The 16653-nt window shown below is 50.7% G+C and overlaps 1 protein-coding gene across 3 annotated transcripts in view; it reads left to right on the top strand.

Moving 5' to 3' along the window:
- The first annotated feature begins 4933 nt into the window (after nt 1-4933).
- The window catches only part of Pik3r6 (phosphoinositide-3-kinase regulatory subunit 6), a 41824-nt gene continuing 30104 nt past the window's right edge, over nt 4934-16653 (top strand). For 2 of the 3 annotated variants that reach the window (XM_021642479.2, XM_060363440.1), the window contains exon 1: nt 4934-5117. The gene's annotated coding sequence lies outside the window, so the exon portion shown is untranslated. Of the gene's footprint in view, nt 5118-10743; nt 11161-16653 lie in introns of all 3 variants that reach the window. The other variant, XM_060363438.1, reaches the window with a different exon arrangement.

Raw genomic sequence — 16653 nt, 5'->3', positions numbered from 1 at the left:
GGGGGAAGAGGAAATGTTGGACAGTGGGGGACAGCAGCTTCAGCATCCCACAATAGCTGCATCGATGGAGGGGGAAGGCTCTGAGGAGCGTCAGTAGGCTGCCATGCATGCCGAGGACTCTGTCAGCTAAAAGTGGGAGCATGCCTGCTTTCCCACAGAGCCACAGACACTTGGGGGTCCCCCGGTCTAAGCTGAGCTCCATGTAGGCTCAGTTCATTCAGTGGGCTGAGTTTGGGGCTCTCTCAGGCACCTTGGACCTGGGTGATAAAAGAAGATATGCTCCGTGGGCCACCTGGCCACCTCACCACAGTGGCAAGCTTCTCCTTGCCCCTGAAAGGGGAGGCAGGCCTATTCTCAGGGGTGTTGTGGGATGTCTGAGAGGAAGTGTGTAAAAGGGGACTGTGATGCTGAGCCTGTAGTCCAGGAAACCTGCTGGCCCCTGGGGAGCTGTGGCTGGCTGTGGCCTGCTGAGTTAAGCCAGGGCCCCAGAGCTTTCCTGAAAAGGAGACACCTCCAGAATCAATGCCTGAGCTTCATTTGTTCTTCTGGGGCCTGAGGCCAAGTACAGCTGTCCCTGAGTACCAAATGGTGACCCCTTTTCATGGATGTCTAAGAGCTATGGGCAGGGATGCTCCCAACTCCAGGCATCTTTACAGACAGGAAATGTCTGGTTAGGTTTTTGTCAGTTTGACACAAACTGGAGTCATTTGAGAGGAGGGAACCTCAGCTGGGGAGCTGTCCTCAGCAGCCTGTCCTGTGGGCATGTCTGGGTTAACATTGGTGTGGGAGGGCGCACCCCCCTGTGCGCGTTGCCAACCCTGAGCAGGTAGTCCTGGGTTGTGTAAAAACGGAAGCTCAATGAGCCATGGATAGCGTGCCTACGCAGCTTGCCTCGGCTCCTGCTTGAGTTCACACCCTGACTGACTTCCCTCAGTGATGGACTGGGACCTGGGAGCCATGGGGTGAAATTAACCCTTTCCTCCCGCTGACCTGGTTTTGGCCAGTGTTTTTACAGCAGCAGAGAAACCTACCTACGGCACCCCCTGTGGACCAGAGATGACCAGATGCTTGGGAAAAGGACTTCCTGTTTCTGAGAGAGAGAGAGAGACCTGCTCTTTCCTATCCCTGCATTTCTGAATCTCCCTCCTCATCTAACCTTTTCAGTAAAGTCTGAGTAGGGAAATCACCCCCCATGAGGGACAAAGTGCCCTCGGCCTCAGGAGACTCAGCAAACTGGTGGCTCTATCCGTCCACAGAGTTTCTTTCTCTGTGTTCTACCTGCAGGCACACACGAGGCTCTGGATGCTCCCTGGAAAGGTAGCTGTGGCCACAGGTGCCCCATGTACCCCTCTAAGGATCTGGGAAGGTGGGAGGCTTGGCCTCTTAGTCATGGCTACTAGAGTAGGGTCTCCCAGTGAATGCTAGCTAGGCTAAACCCACCTCAGCAACACTTACCGGTACTTAACTCAGCGTTGGCCAAGTATTCTAGACCACCGTGCTCATGCCAGCTCATAGGTGCCTCTTCTGACCCCGAGAGGCTGATATTGTTATACCCATTCTACAGGTAAGGGAACTGAGACACAGGGAAGTGGAATGAAAAGCTTACTTGTGGTCCCACAGACAGTAAATAGAGGAAGCTGCCGTTCAAGCCCAGACGGTGGCCTCTAAAAGGGCCTGTACTTAAACACAAAGCTGTCTCAAAACCTCACAAGAGCAGTGGGTAAACTGAGGCCCAGAAAGGCAAAGGTCATGCTTGTACCTAAGGCTGGCTTCGTCGTGATGGAATTCAGGAGGGGAGCTCCGGCCCTGTGGTGGAAGGGAGCTCTGTACACCCTCAAGAATGGTTGAGGGGGCTGGGGAAGGGGATGAAGGAGGGAAGCTTTGGCAGAGCATGTTTCTCTGTCCCTGGCAAGTCTGTGCTGCCGGAGCTGAGGGATGGTGGCCTGATTGCAGCTTCAGCTCAGAAGCTGGCTTGACCTGATCCCCTGAACCTTGGGGAGGGAAAGGGCCAGGGTGGGGTGGCTCAGGGCAGAACTGCCCCTTCCACCCACGCCTCTGAGGGAAGGGGTCTGTATGGCCTGGGACCCAGGGTCTTCTCTGGGCAAAATGAGCCAGAACCAGGATCCTCTGGAGAGCCAGGGGAACCTTTGTGAACATGCTGTCCAATGCTTCAGGGTATAGATGAAGAGACCGAGGCCTGAAGAGAAGTGGTCCCACAGCCAGAGGCATGCCAGGAGAAGTAGTGTGTGTGTGTGTGTGTGTGTGTGTGTGTGTGTGTGCATGCCCGCTCCCACAGTCCCCTAAGGGTGCCTCTGCTGTCCTGAGCTGCTCTAGTACCCTCCGTGCTGTTGCTGGGGAACCAGTGTTCCCCCTGGCAGGCCCAGTGAGGGCCCCGGGAACAGCAGGGGCGACTCAGGGGACAAACCCAGTGGGAGGTAACAAGTTCTGCAGTTGGGTTAAAGGCTCTGCACCCTGCCTGGGAGCTGTGCGCGGGGTAGGTGTGGGGCAGAACTTTCTCACCACCCTCCCCACTCTGTCCTGTGTGTAAGTGATGGCTCTGGGGCTGTCTGCAGTCACCCCAGTTCTCCCCTCCATGGTCAAACCACACCCACACCAGCTGCAGAAATGCCGCTGATAAGAGCAGAGGTCAGCTTGTGATTTCCGATTCAGTTAGTCCGAGGCTGATAAGCAGAGCGGCTGCTCGTGGTGGCCACGCTGGTCCACGCACCGGTCCACGCACCGACTCCTGAGCCCTTATCACACACTGGGCTTCCTCATTCCATCCAACCATTCATTCTCCCGTCCATGCGTGCATTCACTTTTCCATTTGCTTTCTTGAAGGAGCCAACCATTCTCTTGACATGGATGGAATGGCAAAAACCTGACCACTACTATCCCAAAACGTACTGGGCAAGAAGAGGGTGGGGGTAGGCAGGCATATGGCCCCAGAACACCAGCAAAGAGGTGCTAGATAGAATTAATCCCAGGCATATGGAAAGAAAAGTAATGAGGGCGGGGGAAGGGGGACAGAGACAGAGAACAAACGACACACATCCCTGGGCTGAGTTGTTCTAGTGGGTTCCTCTACAAAGTAAGGGTGAGCCCAGAACCCAGTGAAGATGCTACAGAAAATCAAACAAATAAAAACCTGTAACCCCACAGCCCCACAGCTGCAAGTGACGGAAGTCCACATCAAACGGGTTTAATCCTGAGAAAGCAGGGAGTTTATTGGATGACATAGTTGAGCAGATTAGAAATAGATCAGGCAACAGGGTTTCAGGCATGGCTGGATCCAGGGGCTTAAATTACAGCACTGGCAATCTGCCTCTCTCCAGAGCCACTTACCGATAGGATAAGATCATGGGAGCTGTGACTTTTTAAAGAAGACCTTAGAAAAAAACAGGTTGAACATTTTCCGATATGTTTGATTTCAAGTCTGGGGGCGGGGGGAGGTTGGTCTGGTGCATTTTACTGGTCCTCAGGATCTGGTTACACCTATCCTTGTTTTGTACACCTTCCTAAAACACACCCAGTTGGTTGATTAAACGGCCTATACCTGGGCAGAGTAGAATGAGGTAGGCGTGGCTAAGGTTCCGAGGCTTCTGGGTTCAAGAGAGAATCATGGGAAGCAGATAAGAAGAGAGGAGGAAGGAGGATGCCGAAATGGGTTGGCTTGGAGAAGGAACCACGTGATTTGGGAGGAAGGACTTTAATAATGGCGTGGAGAGGCCCAGAAGATGAATACAAGCAAGTGTTTATAAGATGATGGATGGAAGGTAGGGTAGTAGGGTGGATGGCGTTGGAGGGGGGCTGGGAGATGGATGGGGAGACGGTGTCAGTGAAATATCTGCCCGGCCCAAGGTAAACAAGGTGATTATAAAATCTAACAGGCAATTACAATAATAATAATAAGGCAATTATAAAATTATAAGAGCTAATCTGTGTCTTATTATTTGTCATAGCGGGTTAGATCATACCACCGTGATAATCATAGGGCAGATAATAAACATTAGAAAGCCCCAACATTCATTTTTTTTTTTTTTACTTTACAACAACATCTGAGAGAGAAGAGAAGGGAAGGAGGGAGGCAGAGTGAGAGAGAGGGGGATGAGGTGGAACTTCCTCTCAGTGCCTGAACTGTCCTTCCCTAGTACTGATACTCGCCACCATCGACCACTGGTTTCTTCTTGACATTCCTGCCCCAGCTTTTCCTCCTGTCTCTTGGGCTTGCCTTGTATTCTACCTTTTCAGATGAGAGACGACCCAAGAAGAAGACTGGAAAGAGAACCCCATGGCCTGGATGAGTTCTGTTTGTTTGCTTTGAGCCAGGCTAGCAGTATGGGGCCCTGGCTGACCTCAAGCTCACAGACATCCACCTGCCTCTGCCTCCCAGGCATCAGTATCGGAGGCTCGCGCCACCACCCCTGGCAGCCTGATAGTTAAGGTCCTGGAGGGGCTGCAATGAGGAGCTGAACATGGCGGCGAGGTTCAGGAAGCAGATGAAGGCTGGCTCTGCCGTGCCTCAGCTGTGGCGGGAAGAAAGCAGTGTTGAATGGAACTTGCTGTGGTTTAGATGCAAATGTGGCGGGCAGGTGTCTGCTCTGAGGTGACAGACAGAGATGCAGGGTTGGCCTGAAGTAGTCTGGCTTGTGCATGATGGGTGGGAGGAGCTTAATGGACACTCGGCCCATGATGCTGTGTGGGGTGGGACACATTTGGGGCGCCTGGACCCTTGGAAAGCTTAGGCTCCTGCTTCATAACCTCATCAGCATGAGAGCAGATCCCTGTGGAAATGTCCATCCCTCCTGACAGGGTCAGCTGCATGAGGTCAGAATAAGGAACCCCCAGTGACCACACCTACTTCTTTAAAAAAAAAGTCTCAGCAGGATATGCTTGGGAGGGGCTCTGAGGAAGGGGAAGGGGAAGGAAGAGGAGGGACAGGGCTGGCTGTGTAAGGCAGAGCTTTCTCTGAAGATCCAGAACCCTTCAGTCAGAACCACAGGATCTTGTTGGTTTCTCGGGGACTTCTGGTCTCTTGGAGCTGTTGGCCGCCTGGACAGGCCCTCAGGAGCTCATCCGATGGAGGATCTGGGGAGGGAGAAAACTGAAGCCTTGAGGTAGGTCTGGCTGGGGTGGGGAGTCTGGGTGGGAGCTGGGAGAGACAGAGCTGAGTCCAGGCGACAGCCATGCAGGAGGCTGCTTAAGGAGAGCCCTCAGGAGCCCATGAGGTGACAACCAAGAGCCCTGACAGCTATTTCTGTCCAACCTATTTTCAGATGAGAAGGGGACCCAAGATCCTATGAGGCGTCCTCTCTTGTTTGGTCCCTTAAACTCTGTACCTGCTGGCGATAATAGGGTTAATACTGATGCAGGGTGGCTGTGTAGGTGCTTTAATACCCTTCTCAGGTCAGGACTAGACCACAGCTAGGGAACTGCAGCAGGCTGCAGAATGGATGAGTCCCGGGAGACTCCCTAAGAGATCCCTGAATCCCTGTCTGCTGCTCCGGGGACACCATCTGCCCATCTCTCTTCTGGGTATTTAGTGACTGTCATGCCACACACACACACACACACACACACACACACACACACACACACGGGGGGGGGACTCTGCTCTTGAGATGTAGGCCTCCTGCTCCAGGGGCTAAGAGAGAGCCTTGGGTGTCTGACACGGGTAGTAAAAGGCACAAGGTCTCTAGTGAGATGAGACTTGGGAATATAGAACGGATATGGGGAGGGTGAGTGACACCACAGTGAGGCTTCAGAGACAGAGAGGGCTTGTATGCAGAGGTGAGGCCCAGGAGCACCGCTAGGGGAGAGAGCCCCGTGTGCAAACCCCAGAGGCAGGATAGCCAGTATGTGAGTTAGGACCAGGGAGCAGAGAGCTGGGGACTTTGTGTGGTGAAAGACGTGTAGAGCTGCCAAGGACACCAGCATGGCACGGTCCCCATTCACTGATTTAGGCCCAGGCAGGCCTCATCTATCACCTGACGCAGTCCTCATTCCCCCCTGTGTGACAGGTGTTGGTCGCAATGGTGTCCCCTTTAAGGGTGAGGAGGGCTGGGGGCTGCAGCTCAGTAGCAGCATGGTGCCTGGCCTGAGCAGAGCCGGCGGCTTCCATCCCAGGCAATGTAAGTAAGTAAATAAAGTAAAATGGAGGCTGAGAGGTCTAAGCCAGTTATAATAGCACCAGTGTAAGACTAGGTTAGACTCCAGGCAGATGCGGGGCCTCACGGCCCCTCCCAGGCCGGCTACGATGCCCTCACGCCTTTTCCAGGACACCTGGCCATGGCGTGTGAAAGGTGCGCAGAGCCAGGCCTCAGTTCCTGTGGTCCCTCAGCATCCAGGACCCTCAGATCCTGCCAGGCTCCCTGGGAACAATGCTGCTGCTCCCACTGCTCTGCCCCATCCAGGTGTTTCCTTCCAGCCCAAGATCGACACCCCAAGGAAGTAGGCCTGAGGCCCTTTACAAAGCCAGCCAGGGAGGCGAGGTCCTTAGGAATCTGTAAAACCCTGGATTGACCATGTGGGGGTGTGGCCACGTGAGGGGGGGTCCCAGAAACCCCCAGCTCTGCCTCTCTTCCGCTTGGCTTGGCCGCAAGCACCCTTACCCACGCCGTCCTCTCATTGACCCCAAGAATGATGAAGGGTTTTGGTCCTTCTTACAAGTCAGTCTTCGCTCGAGGGTGTCAGATGAGGCATGAGTCTCCACATCCAGAGACGGAGGACTTTCTTCCTCACTGGACAGCGAGAAATGAGAATCTTGCTGCCCGACTCCACGTAGTCAATGTGGACGAGACCCAGAGGGCTTCCTGCACCGCCACTGGGCGGCCCTGGGCTTGGAGACCCCGGGCAATTGTAGGTAACCTATCCCGCCTTTTCCCTGTCGGGGACGGTAGTATTTAGTGACGATGGAACGACAGGCAGCCTCCGCCAGGCCGGCAGTGCTTCCCGGACATTTTTGAGATGCTCTCGAAAAAGGTCCCAAGCTGCACGTAAATGCAAACCCACAGAAAATCGGCCCTCAGCCTCCCGCTGGCCCCTTGCTTGCTGGCTGCACCCCCTCTTAGACCCCGGCCACCCTCCTCCCTGACTTCTGTTTTTCTCTTGGCTTGAGGTGACTCTGCCGCAGATGGCTACCCCTTGATGCCTTGAGATTTCTATCCACATTTACCCTGCCCCCTCTCAGGAGACCCCTAACTGCCCTTTTAATAAAAAGCAGCGCATATACTTGAGGGGTGGAGAATGAAGAGGTGTTGACCGAAGAGTAGAAAGCGTCAGGTAGGAGCAAGATGTCACCGGAGACGTTCCCAGAGCACGGTGACTGTAGTCAACAGCGGTGATTTCTGCACAGACTGTCCCTGGCCTATGAGTTTGCCTCTGCAGGGGCACGGAAGCTCACCCACGCAACCACTGTGTTTTCAGTACTGAACATATTTCACGACATATTTAGCACGATGGTTGATGCTGTATGTCTGTGCCGCTTGTCCCCGCTAAGACTTATCTCTATGCTTGCCTGTAGGACCGTGCCTGGCACGTTAAAACAGTCAAGAATGATTTCCTGAGTGAAACGGACTGGATGTTGTGGGGCAAAAAAAGGCAAGAGGCCAAGATCTCTGCCTAGGCCACGTTTGCTGGGGTCCCTCCTGGCTGTGTCTCGCTGTGCATTCTTCTGGTCCCTGGGGGGACTAGGAGATGGTGGGAATGTGAGCTGAGCTCTGACATGCTCTTTGACTGGTCCATGTCTTTGCACAGTACTCTGTGGCGTCACTATCGCCAGGCATCACACCCTGAGTTGGATCAGCCATCAGGTGACGCCCTCTGGGGAAGCACAGCGTCCTTCCCCACACTGTCTGTCTTCCCACTCTGTAGAGCTTTGGTCTTCTTTGTCAGTGTTCTCATCATCAGTGTGAGGTAACGTCAGAGACACAGCGCTGTATAAACCAGAGCTCATGCCCGGGGGGTGGGGGGGGCATGACAGTGCTCTAGTGGAGGTAGCCAGACAGTTAACAAACTCAGTACGACAAACTGGTGCCATGGAAGTGCTTAGATGACCATCATTGCTGGCTGACAATGTACAGAGACACCACAGGACAGTCCCTGCGCCCAGCTCATGCCAGGCAGTCTGTAATTACCTTGGTTTTCTTTTCTTTCTTGATCTCTTCATCTCTCTTTCCTTCCCTCCTTCCTTCTTTCCTTCCTTCCTTCTTCCTTCTTCCTTCCTCCCTTCTTCCTTCTTTTTTTGAGACAGGGTTTCACTGTGTAAACCAGGCTGGCCTGGTTCCCGCTGAATGCTGGGATTGAAGGCTTAGGCCACTTACCCGCTTTACCACTGTTTTAAATAGAGACTTAAATCACTGACAGCTCTTACCTGGCCATGAGTCGTGTCAACCAAGCAGGTGGCGGAATGAGCCAGCAGTTCGTGGTGGTCCTTCACTGCTTGTGAAGGTGACAGGTGGGGGTCCCTGAGACTCCAGGGAGCCCCTGAGAGTTGGCGTGCAGACCTACGGGCCCAGTGTTGCCAGATCTCCCAGTCCCTTATTTTAAATAAAAGTTCCAATTTCAATGTATATGATAAATCTGGCTTTCCAATGCTGGCCACAGGCGTGGGTTTTCAAAAGCCTGTGGGATGTGTCTGGGGGAAGGAAACGGATGGACCAGAGGATAACTGAGGAAGATGCTTTCTTTTTGCATTAGAGCCATTTGTGCCTTCAGATGTTAGAGGCTTGCAGGGCTTTTTACGTAAAAAGTGAGTTTTAACCGTTGTCTAGGAAAAGCACTGTGTCCAGGGTCCCACCGCCACCACCGTGTGAATTTATGAAGCGAGGGAGCTGGCGAAGCAGGACTGAAGTCAGGGCACCACAGAGAAACAGCCAATAGGATGTGAACAGATGTGTAGGAAGCATCACTCTTTTGAGGACTGGCTCACGTGGCTACGGAGGCCAAGGAGTCCCACAGTCTGCCCTCAGCACGCCAAACCCAGGAAAGCAGCTGTTGTAGTTATAGTCTGATTCCAAAGACCCGGGGCTCAAGGAAGCCAGTGTTCTGAGTTTTTATTGGAATCAGGCTTGAAAACCAGCAGTGTCAATGTCAAGGGCAGAGAAGCTGGGCTTCCAGCTCAGGTAGCAAGAGCAAGTTCATGCAACCTCTGGAATTTGGTTCTGTTTGGCCAATCAAGGCACGAGATGCTCCCCAGCCACGCAGGGAGAGCGGATCTTCTTTACTGAGTCCACTGAGTCAAGTGCTAATCACGTCTAGAAATACCCTGCTGTGGAGTTAGATCCTGAATGTCCCTGAGAGCCTCAGGTATTCAAGGCTTGGGCCTTAGGGTGTGCTATCGGAACATGGTAGAATCCATGAGACGTTTGGCCTAATGAGAGGCTTTAGCTCAGTAGAGGCATGCTGTGAAGGGAATTGCGGCTTCCTGGCTATTTCTTCTCTCTCCTTCTCCATCTCCTCCTCTCCCTCCACCTCCCTCCTTCCTCCTCCTCCTCCTCCTCCGAGGGCTTGCCAGGTAGCTCCAGCTAACCTCAGGCTTGTGGTCCCCTGCCTTAGCCCCCTGAGTGCTGGGATTGCAGGTGTGTTTCACCACACCCCGGCGCTTCTTCTTTATCTCTTGCTATTTGGATTGTGCAGTTAGTGGTTTTGCTGCCTCATCTGTGGCAGTAAGGCTGAAACTATGATCATGGGCTGAAACTTTCCAAATTGTTAGATAAAAACAGACCTTTTCTATCCATAAGTTAATTTCCTACAGCAATGGAAGGCTGGCTAATACCCACTCTCACAGACACACCCAGGAGCAATGACTTATCAACCACCTGGGCATCTCTTAGCCCAATCAGAAGTTGATCAACACAAATGCACTGTGGTTATCAGGTCTGCAAGATAGTTTTAGTGGCTAAGTGGTAGACCAGGAGTGTGTGAGGCCTGTTTGAAGAGTCTTGGGCAAATAAAGATAATCTATGGTTGTTAAAAAGTTATAGACTGGGCCGGCAAGATGGCTCAGTGGGTAAACACACTGGCCCTGTAGGCCTGACTGCTCAAGTTTCATCTCAGAATCCATGTGTCTTAGTTAGGGTTTCATTGCTGTGAAGAGAAACCATGACCTCAGCAACTCTTATAAAGGCAAGCCTTTAACTGGGGCCAGCTTACCGTTTTCAGAGCCATAGTCCATCATCATGGTGGGAAGCATGGCAAGGTGCAGACAGACTTGGTGCCAGAGGGACCAAGAGTTCTAGGTCTTGATCCACAGGCAGAAGGAGACTGTGTCACAATGGGCACACATCACCTCAAAGCCCACCTCCATGATGACACACTCCTTTCAAAGACACCACGGCTCCTAATACTGTCACTACACGGCACACACATGAGCCTATGGGGGTCATTCAACCCATCACACCATGTAAAGGTGGAAGGAGAGACCCGACCCCACAGCGTTACCTTCTGACCTCCGCACTTTGACAGGCACATCTGCACCCCACACAATAATAAGAAAGAAAAGTAACAAATGGTAGACCAGTAGTCCCTAACGACAGGCTGCATCTCATCCATCCATCTCTAACTCCTGGGTATTGCCACGTGCACAGTGTTCTGTAGAAGTTCAGGAACTGGAAAAAGAGGCCGAGGGGCCCGTGAGCCACCTGAGAGGATGCTCGAAGTCTCTGGTGGAAAATTTCATGCTCTTGTAGACAGTTATTCCTGGTTTACATTCAAGAGGATCAAGGCGTTCATTTGATTTCCCAGCTTCCTGAAGACTGGCCGTTGGGCAGAAGGGGGCAAAAACCTGATGCAGGGCTGCCGCCAGCACAGAAGGCACTTGCTTAAGTAAGAGAACACACACCTCTGAGTGGATCCTTACAGCAAGGATGTCTTTGGATAAGCAACATTCAAAACCTCACCTCCCTCTGGCTAAATTCCAGAAAGGCAGCAGTGCCCTGGACTAGACAAGAGCCCATCTGCCTTCGATGGCAGGCACAGTCATCACTTCTGAGGAGAGGGCCACGCACACTGGCAGGCAGAGCCTGTAGGAGTCATATGGTCAAGGGTGGAAGTGGCCCCTCCCACAAGCGCTCACACTCCTCGCTGTGGCACGCAACCTGGACGAGCTGCCCTCAGGACTCTGAGAGCCACCACTCAGAGGCATGATTTGGTGGTAAGAGGGTAAGTTTTCTTTCCTATTAAGATTAGCAAGGGGCTGATGCCTTTCGAGAAAGAACTGAATTCTGCTTGTTTCCACTTCCTGTTCTGTGCATGCTCCCTCCCTGAGGACCGACCTCAGCTGCCTCAGAGGTCAGGAAGTAGATCGGAGTTTCTCGGTAGAAGGACCATGGGGGAACACAGTATCTCTGGCACCTGTGCTAATATGTACAAGCCCTGAATAAATGAGGACACTCCAGCTTCTCTGTGACTAAACACACAGATGAGAAGGTTTTTTCGCAGGGACGGTTAATGCCTCTGAGCTTTGTTTTGTTGTTTTGTTTTGCTTTGTGGGTTTTTTGTTTGTTTATGTTTGTTGTTTGTCTGTTTGAGACAAAGTCTCACTATGTAGCCCTGGCTGTCCTGGTACTTGCTAGACAGGAACTCACAGAGATCTGCCTGCCTCAGCCTGGGCAGATTAAAGCCTTCAGGTAGGAATTTGCAGTGTGTGGAATTTGCAGACATATCAAAAAGAATGCACAGAGGGCTTTAATTAAAGGACAATTGGGGCAACAATGGAAGCTGTGAGACCCATGGGAGAGCTGCCAGCAGAGATGATGTGGGTTTGAACTGCTGGGCAGAGGGTTTATTAAGGCATGGTTGTTCCCAGCATCCGCTTGGGTGACGGGAGACCGTGGAAACCTGGCTTCCCGTCTCTCATAGAAGAAGCTTCTCTTGGCCTCCACCCTGTGGATTCTGGGTCAGAACCTGAGCCTTCCCTGTGCCCTGCCTGTTCACCCTCCCCGACATGGCTCTGATAATCTGCCAGTGTTGTCTCCTCCCCTCCTACGGAACTCCCCAAACACCGTGACTCAGTTTCCATGCTTGACTTTTCACAGTACATTCCAGTATCGATGCCTTCTTTGCTCTTTATCTTTGTATTTTGTTTTTTAAAGACAGGGTTTCTCTGTGTAGCCCTGGCTGTCCTAGAACTCCAGCTATAGACCAGGATGGCCCTGAACTCAGATCTGCCTGCCTCTGCCTCCCGAGTGCTGGGGTTAAAGCGTGCACCACCACTGCCCAGCTGTTGTTTGTTTTTGCATCTGAGGTCTTGCTCTGTTGCCCAGGCTGACCTTGAACTCCCAGGTGACATGAGCCTCCTCTCCTGCCTTCATCTCTTAAGTAGCTTGGGCTGCCGGTGTCCACCATGTCCAGACCATAGAATTTTTTTTTTTTTTCTGAGTCAGGGTCTCATCATGCAGCTTTAGCTGGCTTGGGAATTTAGCAGTTGCTATCACTCAGGGAAAGAGAGAGGCACGAAGCCTTTTTAAGTTACAGTTTATTTATCTTATTGTGTGTGTGCATGTGTGCGTGTGAATCGTGGAATGTGTGTGGAGACCAGAGGAGATGTTGTGGGAGCTGCTTCTCTCTCGGCTTGTGGGGGGTGGGGACCAAGCGTGCGCTGGCAGGTTTGTTGACAAGCACTCTCACCGACCGTGTTTCTTTCCTTTCTGTTGCTGCAGTAAAACACCATGACCAAGAACAACTTAGGGAGGAGAGGGCTTATTTGGACGTAAGGTTGCGAGGGGGGAGGGGTAAGAGTCCACTTTCGGGGGAAGGACACGCGGCAGGATCAAAAAGCTCACACCCTCAACCACAAGCATGAAGCAGAGGCAGGGAACTGGGAGCGAGCCAGGCTGACCACAAAGCCCACCCAGCGGGCTCCTCAGCCATGCAGTTCGCCCTAAACCTCCCCCAAACAGCGCCACCAACCACGGGCTGAGTGTTCAAATATCTGAGCCCACGCGTGGCCATGTCCCATTGAGTGCGCTGTCTTGGCAGTCCAGGCAGGCCGAGTTTTAAGAGCTCTGCCGGTTTCTTTCCAATGTTTCGCAGCGTGATGCAATGGCCACGCTCCAAAGCTGAGTGCTAGGCCCACAGGCACTCATTCCATGCTTCACGGGTAGCTCTTGTACCGCATGGTGAAAAATAAAGTCATAAGACATCAGAACAGATGGAAACGTGAAATGGCCTTCTCCCATAACCCCACGGCTCACGGGTAAGCAACCCTAATTTCTCTTCTTTCCTCCCTCCCTCTTTCCTGTTTCTCCCCCCCCCCCATTATTTCTTGTGAGTCATGAATAGATAATGCATAAAGGCTGGCAAGATGGCTCAGAGGACAAGGGAGCTTGCCACCAAGCTCAAGGCCTGCCTGAATTTGATCCCCAGGACCCTCTGGGAGACAGAGAGGACCCACTGTGGCAAGTTGTCTCCTGCCCACCAGATACACATGGTAGCACACAGGAGCCCATGTGCCCGCACACCCCCACACGTACACACACATGCACATCCTCAAGAAATGACAACCCGCAAGTGTAAACTTGGGAAATCTGAAATAAGGTGTCTGATCTTTCACTAATGGCTTTGTAATCATTCTTAAAAAATAGAATGAGCCCCTCCAACTACATTCTTCACCCCAGATTATTTGGCTACCCCAACTTATAAGTAGCTACCAAAAAAAATTCTGTTGGCATCTTTTTAGGATTCATTCACCTACAAATCAGCCTGAGGAGACTCACATCTCTCTTTCTTTCTTTTTTCCAGACAAGGTTTCTCTGTGTAGTTTTGGCTATACTATCCTGAAACTCTCTTTGTAGACCAGGCTGGCCTTGAACTCACAGAGGTCCACCTGCCTCTGCCTCCTGAGGGCTGGGGCTAAAGGCATGCGCCACCACTACCAGGCTGGGAGACTCACATCTTAAAAGATCTTCTAAACCAGGAGCCTAACACACCTCTCTATTTTTATCTTTTTAGCATTTTGTAATTCTTACCTTACAGGTTCTGCATGTTTTGTTAGATTTTCACCTTGGCCTTTCTCTCTTTGTGTATTTTGATGCTATTTCAAATGAGCATATGTTTTAAATTAGGGTTCCGACTGCTCAGTCTTATAAGAGATGTGTTTAAAGTTTCGATAGTACATTTCTTTGAATGTTTGCGTGTGTGCACACATGCGTGCATGGTTCATGGATATGGAGGTCAGAGGACAACCTGCCAGAGACAGCCCTCTCCTTCCTCCATGTGGGTCTTCTGGTCATTGGTTTTACCTACTGAGTCATTCTGCTTTCCCTAAGAGGGTGTGTGTGTGTGCACGTGTGTGTGTTTTGTGTGTGTGAATTGTTTGTTGTGAGGTTTTCTAATCCTGCAATGATTCTATGATATAAAGTATTCTAACTGAGTATCCTAAGGCCTGCAGATAGAGTCCTCTTAGCTGCAGTTTCCTTTCCTCCTGTCCATATGCAGGCTGCACACTGGCTTTAGCTCAGCAGCTCCTTGCACGGTGTGGTGACCCGATGTGTGATGCTTTCCTCTGGATGGAACTGGGAAGGATTTCTGCGTCGGGCTGAATAGGAGTGGAGGCAGCCCGAGGGCACCCTCGCTTCTGTGCTGTGACGCTGTCGGATGCCCTTTATCAGATGGGGAAAGTCCCCGTGGGCCTAATCTTCTGTGTGCCTTTGTCGCCCATGACGACCTAAACTGTCAAATGTTACCAGCTGACGGGATCATGTGATTTGTTTCCAGTCTTTACCATAGCAGATTACATTGATTGGTTTTCAAATACTGGGCTAGAATTTCATGCCTGGGAAAAACCGGTCAAACCATTGTGGATTACTGCCTATGTATTGCTAATACTTGGTTGAGGATTTTTCCATGTATATGTATATAAGATATTGGGTTTTTTTTTCTTTTCTTTTTCTTTTTTGTACTACCTCTGTCTGGTTTGGTGTTAGGACAGTAAGAGACTTATGCAATGAGTTGGGACATGCTCCCTTGTATTGTGTTTTCTGAGCTCATGCAGGATTCGGAGCGTGCTGATGGGCTGGGGAGACGGCTCCCAGCTGCCCACTGTCCTTGCAAAGAAGCCAAGCTTAGTTCACCCTGGGCAGCTCACAACCCCTGTCACTCCAGCTCCGAGGGGTCCTGTGCTCTTCTGGACTCTGTGGGCATTGCCCTCGGTGCTCAACCCCTGCCCTTCCCTCAGCACGGACGCTAAAACAAACCTTTGAACATCATTTTAAAAGAAACGTACTCCCTTACATATCTGAAGACTTTTAGAAAGTTATAGTTATGGCTTTTATTTCAACTTTACTGTATTAGGGTCTGTGAACTTACTTTGTACCGTTTCAATTATTTTCAGTTTGTTAAGGTTTGTGCAACCTGTCCATGGCTTATCCTATAGACTCGTTGTGTCCATTTGAAAATAACTTTCATACAGTGGTTATTGCCTATGGGGTTCTGTGAATGTTAGTTAAATTCAGTCGATTGGTACTGTTATTTGATGCCTCTATGATCTTGTGTGAAGAGACGCATCTTAATTTAATTTACTTCTAGGATTTATTCATTTTCCTTTATGTGTATAAGTGTTTTGCCTGCATGCTATACATGTGTGTCACATGCATGTGCTGTGCCCATGGAGGTCAGAAGAGGGTGTTAGAGCCCCTGGAAATGGAGTTACAGACATTATGAGTTGATATGTGGGGGCTGGGAATTGAACCCAGGTCCTCTGTAAGAGCAGCCAGTGTTTATAACCTCTGAGCCGTATCTCCACCCCAGTTTCTCTATATTCTTGTTGACTTTACTTCTTCTTGCCTGTGAGTGACTGAGAGAGACATGCTGAAATTTCCAACTATAATTGTGGATTTTTCCACTTAGGTTTTAATTTTACTATGTATTCTTTCACAGATTTTGAAGCCCCAGGTATACACATATGCATACACATGAGCACACACAGACATGTGTATGCATTCATGAGTGCATATACATGGTTATATACATCTTCTCATAAATTAAGTCTTTTATCACATTATGTCCCTCTTTATTCCTAGTAAATTTCTTCTTCTGACATGTACTTTGTCTGGTATTAATATAGTCACCTAGATTCCTTGACTTTATTTTTCTTAGTGTTTTCACGATATATCTTTTTTGTTTGTTTTTTTTCTAACTTATTTAAGCCATTGTATTTGAAGCAAATTGATTGTAGACAATTTATTATTGTAGACTGCATAGAATTACCTCTGCTTACCTTTATATTATCCAAGCTGGACATAGTGATGCACTCTTCCAATCACTGCACTTGGGAGGCTGAGGCAGGAGGATTGCTGCAAGTTTGAGGTCAGCCTGGAAACCATAACTAATTTAGAGTCAGCCAGAGCCACATAGTGAGATCCTATTTCAAAACAAACAAGCAACCCCCAAACCTACCTTTACGCTTTTCATTCTGGTGTCCTTCTCTTGCTGAGTTTAGACCATTTACATTTATTGTAATTATTGTTGCGTCTAGCTTGTTCTTCGCTGTTGTTCCTCTGACAGAGAGCTGGCGGAGATTCCTCCCTGGCCCTCAGGATCACAGACCTTCTAGGGAGAGAGTTGTGCTTCCCCTCTTCTGGCTTCACAGACTTCCAGCCACTTCCAACACTGCTCTGTGCTGATGCAGAGGTGCCTGGAGGCTACAGTGGAAAG

The sequence above is a fragment of the Meriones unguiculatus genome, chromosome 11, assembly GCF_030254825.1.
Source record: "Meriones unguiculatus strain TT.TT164.6M chromosome 11, Bangor_MerUng_6.1, whole genome shotgun sequence".
NCBI lineage: Eukaryota > Metazoa > Chordata > Mammalia > Rodentia > Muridae > Meriones > Meriones unguiculatus.
The sequence above is the reverse complement of the archived record's forward strand: the minus strand, read 5'-3'. Positions and strand labels throughout refer to the sequence as shown.